This window comes from Cornus florida, unplaced genomic scaffold (assembly GCF_030987335.1).
Source record: "Cornus florida cultivar Cherokee Brave unplaced genomic scaffold, ASM3098733v1 CherokeeBrave_3.0.0_Hap2_Chr05, whole genome shotgun sequence".
Lineage (NCBI taxonomy): Eukaryota > Viridiplantae > Streptophyta > Magnoliopsida > Cornales > Cornaceae > Cornus > Cornus florida.
The window spans coordinates 11,652,020-11,659,888 of record NW_026775575.1 but is presented as its reverse complement, the minus strand read 5'-3'; the positions used below and the strand labels follow the sequence as shown (position 1 = coordinate 11,659,888).

General features: G+C 37.0%; 1 pseudogene; it reads right to left on the bottom strand.

Annotated features, from left to right (window-relative positions):
• Positions 1–344: 344 nt before the first annotated feature.
• Positions 345–443, bottom strand: LOC132310595 (small nucleolar RNA R71; annotated as a pseudogene).
• Between the last annotated feature and the right edge of the window lie 7,426 nt (positions 444–7,869).

Here is a 7,869-nt window from a genome sequence, read left to right as displayed (position 1 = left end):
GTGCCTAATGAATACAATGCACCCACATGCATTCAATTGCCACCATTTAGAGAACACCACTATGAGATCAAACCACAAACCATTTAAATGCTTCCTAACTATCATGGACTTACAAGTGAAGAACCTTATAAGCATTTGGATGAGTTTCTTGAAGTATGTTCCACCGTGAGATACACGGACATGCCGGAAGAGGTCTTAAGGCTTAAACTTTTTCCATTCACCCTTAAAGACAAGGCAAAATATTGGTTTAACAATCTTAGACCTTTTTCAATAACTTCTTGGGCAGAAATGCAACAAGAGTTCTTGAAGAAGTACTATCCGGTTTCTAAGACCAATGCCATGAGAACCTCAATTTGAGAGTTTTCACACGGGGATGGGGAAACGTTCCATGAGGCATGGGAAAGATTCAATGAATTGCTTAGGAAATGTCCACATCATGACATGCCCAAATGGCAATTAGTTCAATATTTCTTTGAGAGCTTATCGGACAATTACAAGGGCATGGTTGATGCTTCCATGGGTGACTCTTACATTGATAGGCATGAGGATAACGTGTGGCGTCTTTATGAGAGCATGAGTGAAAATTCTTTGCATCGAACTTTATCTTCCAAGAATGGTAGGAATTCAAGTAGAAGGAAGAGTGTTGGCTTACATCAAGTCGACCATTCCAATGAAATAGTCGTTGAGATGAAATCCTTATCTCAAAGGTCTGATCAATTCTTGATCAACCAAAACTCGGCAAATCAAGTATCTTTCGTCCCTAACCATTCCCATTATGCATCCAATGAGACATGTATGACTTGTTCAAGTGTTTTGCATTCTACTTCCAATTGTCCCCGTGGACATGTGCAAAATGAGCATCATGAACAAGTCAATGCAACTTTTGTTAATCAAGGGAACAATCCTTATGGCAATCATTATAATCCTAGTTGGAGGAATCACTCGAATTTCTCTTGGAGAAACCAAGGGGAAGGCTCAAACCCTCCCCAAGGTGGTTTCCAAGGGAAATATGTTCCACCTCCAATGCAAAGCCAAGGTTCCCAAGGATATAGACCATTTCAATCACAAGGAAACCAATTAGCTAATTCTCATTTTCCTAATCAACCATTATATTTTCAAGGAAATGCTAGGAGTCTCGCTTTTGAAGAGAAAGTTTTGACTGCTCTAGGCACTCTAGAGGCGAACACTCAATTGCTTCATTCTCATTCTCAATCCATTGCTAAGCTAGAAACCTAAGTAGGGCAAATAACTAGTACTTTAAATGCTAGAGAGAAAGGGAAAATGCCTTTGAATGCCCCAAAAAAGCAATAATGTGTTGTGGAGACTCATTCCTCATCGGAAGGTCACACAATAGAGCATGTCAATGCGGTGACAACCTTGAGAATTAGGAAGATTGTGGACAACCAAGTGGGTATGTCCAATGAAGAGAGTGAACTAGTGCAACCACAAGTTGACACCCATCCCGTTTCTCATCCTATTCCTCTTTCATTGCATATGCATGATTTTTCAAATGAGAATATCTTAAAAAGTGATTTTGAAAATAAAAATGTGCAACATGATTTCAAAACTTCTTGTGTTGAAGAGACTGCAAAGAAAGTGTCTGAAAAGGTTTTCAAGCTAAGAGCTCCATTCCCAGATGCCTTAAAAGGATCCATTTCAATTGACAAGCAAAAGGCCAAAACAAATGAAATTATGGATGTGTTTAGGCAAGTGAAAGTCAATTTTCCACTTTTGGATGCAATCAAGCAAATTCCGGCTTATGCCAAGTTTCTGAAAGACTTATGCACCCAAAAGAGGAAGAACAAAAGCTAAGCACCTAGGAAAGTGGTCTTAACCGAGCAAGTAAGCTCACTTTTGCAGCATAACACTCTTCCGAAGTTTAAGGACCCCGGTTCACCTACCACTTCATGCATCATTGGAGATCATATCATTAATTGGGCTCTTCTTGACTTAGGAGCAAGTGTTAATCTTCTTCCATACTCGGTATATGTCAAATTAGGCTTAGGAGACTTGAAATCGACGTCGGTGGTTTTGCAACTTGCTGACTGATCCATCAAGAAGCCTAGGGGTATCATTGAGGACGTATTGATTAAGATTGATAAATTCTTCTTCCTCGTTGATTTCGTTGTCATTGACACGGAATCGGTCCCGAATCCTAAGAGCCAAATTCCCGTTATCCTTGGCCGTCCTTTCTTGGCAACCGCGAATGCCAACATTAATTGTAGGACACAGATAATGAAGATCTCATTTGGCCACATGAAGGTGAAGTTGAATATCTTCAATCCGACCCCCAATTCATTTGACAAGCATGAAGAAGTTAATGTTGTGGAGAAATGTCATGACTTTAAATGTGAAGGAATTGAGTTTTTGTGTGAGACTGAAGTTTCAAAAAGTCTATCTTCAACCCTGCATTCTAAGAAAATTGTTTCAAATTTTTGCTTTGAAAGGGCATGGAAGCCCAAAGATCATTGTGACCAAGGACCAAAAATTTCTTTTGAGCTTAATCCAACAAGTTCTCTAGGGAACCATTTGTTGGGTGGAGTTCAAAGTACTTATCACCCCGTCAAGGAGGGGATGCACTACAAGATGTTTGACTCGGGCTAAAAGAACCCAACATTTTACTAGAGACGTTAAAGACTAGCAAGGCATTTCGTAGAGTGTCAAAACCCTATTTCTCCCTCATTTCTATCTTTAATTTCATTTCTTGCGAAGTCTAGATATTGGCTTTGGGTTCATATGCAGTGCTAGGAACTGTGATTAGGATTTTATACACTTTCATGTTGAAAATGAGCATTTTGCATAAGTTCGATCGATCTCCATGGAGGTTCGATCGATCGAACTCTATACCTGCATCCAATCACCTCTCTGTCCAATCGTTCGAAGAAAACCTGCATATTTCAGCTCTCTGTCCCATTGTTCGAACTTGTTCCTAGATCGATCTTCAATTCTTCGATCGATCCAACTTCATCTTAGATCGATCTGCAGTCTCAACACTTAGAAAATTTTTGAACCTGCATCCAACTTGCATCAAAAGGCTCTCTGTCCCATTGATTGAACATGTCTGCAGATTTTTGCATGTTCAATCGATCGGAGTCATTCCATTGATCGAACATGTCTATAATTTACTGTTTTAAGTTTGTCTTGTTTTGAATTTTAAATTTAAAATAATAAATATTTTATTTTTTTTAAAATATATATATATATATATATAAATAAAATAAAAAATATTTTTTCAAAAGCTTCAAAAACAATTTGTCTTTTAGTAAGGAGAGATCGATCATAGTTCGATCGATCTGAGATTTTAGTTCGATCGATAGAACTGGTGACAAAATGTTTTTAAAAATCAAATCTAGGGTTGTTAGATCGATACAACAGATCGATCTAACACCCTCTCCCTCGTTCCTCGCCGCTGTAACTTACCTTCTCACCTCCGGCGAACTCTCCAGTGACTCCATCTCACCTCGAATCTCACTCTCTCATCTAAGATCTCAAATCTCATCTTCATCTCATCTCATCTCTCGGTTTGAGGTAAAATCCGAACCTATCTCTTTGATTCAAGCTCTAATTTCATGAATCTATGCTTTAAATGTTAGATCTAAGGTGTTTTAAAGATGAATCTTGCCATTGAAGACGTTTTGAAGCTTTGTATATATTTGTATATATATGTATATATGGTTTTATATGTTTTTGATTTTTGATTCGATTTCGGGGGTCACGGGCCAAATCAAGTGACCAATGTTGATACTTTGTTATGTAGATGAGCCCACGACCATGATCGTGAAGGCCCCATGCCATCCACGTCCCAGATCTGTGACTTTTTGAGTCTCACCTTACAGTTCGATCGATCGAACTTTTTATTCGATACAGATCGATCTCACTTATTCTCGATCGATCGAACTTGCATCGATCTCACTTATTCTCGATCGATCGAACTTGCATCGATCTCACATTTTTGTGATCGATCGAACTTCACAGATTTACTTCACACATTTCACACACCATCTCTTGTATTTCATGCTATCTCACACATGCCCAATGCCTATGTTTTCTACATTGGATGCATTCCATACTTATACTGTCTAGCATATTTCACATCATGTCACTTATTCCTTGTCACTTGCTTAAATTTATGTTCCTTATCTGTTTTGTCTATCTTATTTGACATACATGATTCTATCAACTGTACTTTAATTCTTTATACCAGCACTGACTTCCTTTTTTCAAGTTTTCCTTTTATTTTTTAGGCCATGGCTAGGGTAAAGACTTGTAACGACCCGGGTTTTGATTTAACCCGGTACTACAGTGATGAACCGAAGATTGACACGTTAAGGATCTAGATGCGGAAGCAAGAACAAAGACAATGATCTCCCAAGGCATAACACACCTCTAAGACCCTTTGATAACCTCCCATGAGGTCACGAAACTCGAAGGAACAAAGTGCGGAAGCAAAACAAAGACAAGGGTATGAAAACCCTACCGAAAGAAAGACCAAGGGGTAAAATGGCCATTTTACCCAAGGAGGAAGGAATTTGACTTCCAACAAGTCAAAATGATATCAAAAACATTCAAAAACAACCTTTGGTAACTTCACATGAAGTCCCAAGGCCAAAGGAACTGAAATCCCAGATGAACCCTATCTCGGTTCTAACGAAATTCGACACCCTCTCACTAAAACAAGGATATCTTGAGCTAGGAAAAAATATAAATCTGAAATTGGTACCATTGGAAAGCTTACTTCGACACGGTCAGTTTAGACTAAAGAACGGACCAATTTGGAGTTAAAACGAAGAAGTTACATCAGTTTGAAGTCCGAAGTCCAAAATTGATAAACTCTGGAAGACTTGAACCGGTTCAACATATCTTGAACCGGTTCAACTTTGGCAAAATGCCTAAAGCTGAACAAAAATGACCCTTGAACTAGTTCAACTATTCTTGAACCGGTTCAACTTGAACATAATGCTAAAAATGCAGCAGGAACAGTGTTTTAGTAGAAAAATGAGTTTAGAACGCGGTTTTCGAGACCAAGATGACATTTTCCGGAAAAATGTTGTGAAGAAACTCCCCCTAAAATCACATTTTCTATGTGATGAAGTTAAGAACGGAATTTATTTCCCAAAGGAAATCCCCAAAATGCCCTTGGGCCGAGTTTTTCAACAAAACGGTGAAATGAGTCCATAGGAGGCTCAAAACACAAACGAAAGGGTTTTTCATGGAAACGATCATTCACGCAAACATAAATGATGATTTTGAGTGTGCGGGAATGGTCTGCGGCTCCTGAAAATGGCCGAGTCAAAATCCGACCCCCCAATTGCCAAAAAGGCGAAAATGAACTTGAAATGGGAATTTAGAAAACCAAAATTATCAAATGACTTTAAATGACTGTTTGGCCCTTGGCCACACTTCATACATATGAAATAAGTTCTAGTGGATGTGCCGTAACACATGTCACGCCACCCGATTTGAAAATGAACCCTTAAAGGCTTGAATTCTACTATTTAGCCCCAAAAATGCAATATGTGTAACAAGAATACAAAAGTGGAAACAAAATGGTGTTTGGCCTTTGGCCACACCTCATACATGGTAAATGAATGGCAAATAATGAATTTCATACACAATGCATACTCCGGTGCAAAAATGACATGTTGAAACCCTAATTTTTCATACTTTTCTCATTAAGGGCAAGATTCAACATTTATGTGCATGCATGGATTTCAAGTGAAAATTGGCCCTTGGCCACATATCATATACATCATATGAACATCAAAAAATGTGCTTAGACACACGCTACAAGTCTCAAGGCAAAAATAACATTTTTAACCTAACTATGAATTACAATTTTAAAAATAAAAGTCAAACACGTTAACACTTGCATGTGAACAAGAATGCATTAAAAAGAAACTCCAAGTCTCCAAACCACCCAAGGAATGCTAAGCATCACGAACCAAGTCTTCGTACCTGAAAGATGCCCCAGTAACTTTGGGGTGAGCAACATAAAGCTACTCGTAGGGAATGAGCATGTATCGACCTAGCATTTTACAATTTTATCACCTTAAGGTGAAACATGTTAAGAAGGCTCATACCACCTAACATCTATGTCATAATTAGACTCAGGGAGCATCCTAAGCTACCCTAGAGTACTAACAACAAGAATCATGATATATACTCATATGAAACAAGTCAAGATTTGGGACAACCCAAGAACACGATAAGAAGCATACTTGGAATCAAGAACTAGGCATAATATCTATGCAAGTAAATAAGGATGGAATACACGACTTGAAGTATACTTGAATCACGAATAAGGCATAATATCTACACTAATGACAAGATTAGAACATTCTAATTTACACGATAGGAGTTGTATAAGGAATCAAGAACAAGGAATCAAGAACAAGGCATAATATTTTTGCAAATAACAAGATTAGGATAATCCAATTAGCAAGACAAAAGTTATACACGAAATCAGGAACAAGGCATAATATCTGTACAAATAACAAGGATGGAATATTCCATGAAACACGAAAAGAGTTATACATGAATCAAGAACATGGCATAATATCTATGCAAGTAAACAGGATTGGAGCATTTCACATACACGACAAGTTTAAATCTTCAAGGAATAACAACTTGAAATTTAAAGAGAGTGAAATCAACCAATGTGGAAACTCGGATATCGCCCGGATTAAAACTGTACTCTTGAGACACTTTAAGGCTACTAACCCATGGGTACCTTTCCCCTAGTGCGCACTATAGTGTAGGAGGACATTCCCCCGTACTAGAACTAAGTTTTAGCCATGTCAATTCTTGATTGATATCTCCAAGTCCCAAAATCAACAAGTTGTGCAACCAAGATTGTATCAAATACAAGAAATGCATTAACCACGTTTCATGCACAACCAAGATTTTGGATCACACAAGTCATGCCCTAAGTACTCAACTACGATGGCATGTGAAATGTCAAGAAGTCATGGTATGTATCCATATAGACTACACTAGGATTTAAGCACAGAGAATCCATTGATGAAAGTATACCACAAGTATAAGATACATGATTTAATTATTTCCTAAGCAACACATGTATAATTAAACCATTCAAAGACAAATGAGCATGTTCATTAAGTACATTAATGAAACCTAGTTACAAGTGTTCACGATGCTTGAATAAAAGATAGAAGTTCATGAAATTCAAGTCAAATTCACAAGTTTAACAAGAATTCTATAACAAGGCAAGATTAACTCGATGGAAGCATAGAAATGAATTTAATCTACTCAAGGGATTAAATTATTCAGATTACAAGGCAAGTCAAGGGTCATGTCATGGACAAGTTCATTATCAATTCACAAGTTATTTTCATGCAAAACATAACCATGTGAGTTAAGTTCCATACAAAGGAATTGATTTGATATAAGTTTCAAAACTTATCTGTTTATTCTCGAATTGATACACGTGAAGGAACTTGTTAAGAAATCATGAATACAAGGTTAGAAACTTAATCTAACTCATGGAACCATTGATTGGATTTTAATTAATTCATTTAATTAAAATCTCTAGATTTTAAAAGTCATCCAAGTGACCTCAATTAAATGTATGTTATACAACATGTCAAGACTTTTTTTAAAAACACGATACAAGAGAATTATATGCAAGATACGACCATCAGTATTAAACTTTAATACTAAAAAAATAATAATTGATAAATTTCAAAACCTAATCAAATATTCTAGATCAAATATATGTGAAACCACATAGCATGCACATCATGAATACCAAGTCAGAATTTCAATGGAGTGAATAGTATACTCGGAATAAATTAATTAATCAATTAATTAAATATTCTCTAGATTTTAAAACATCACTGTTTACTCTCA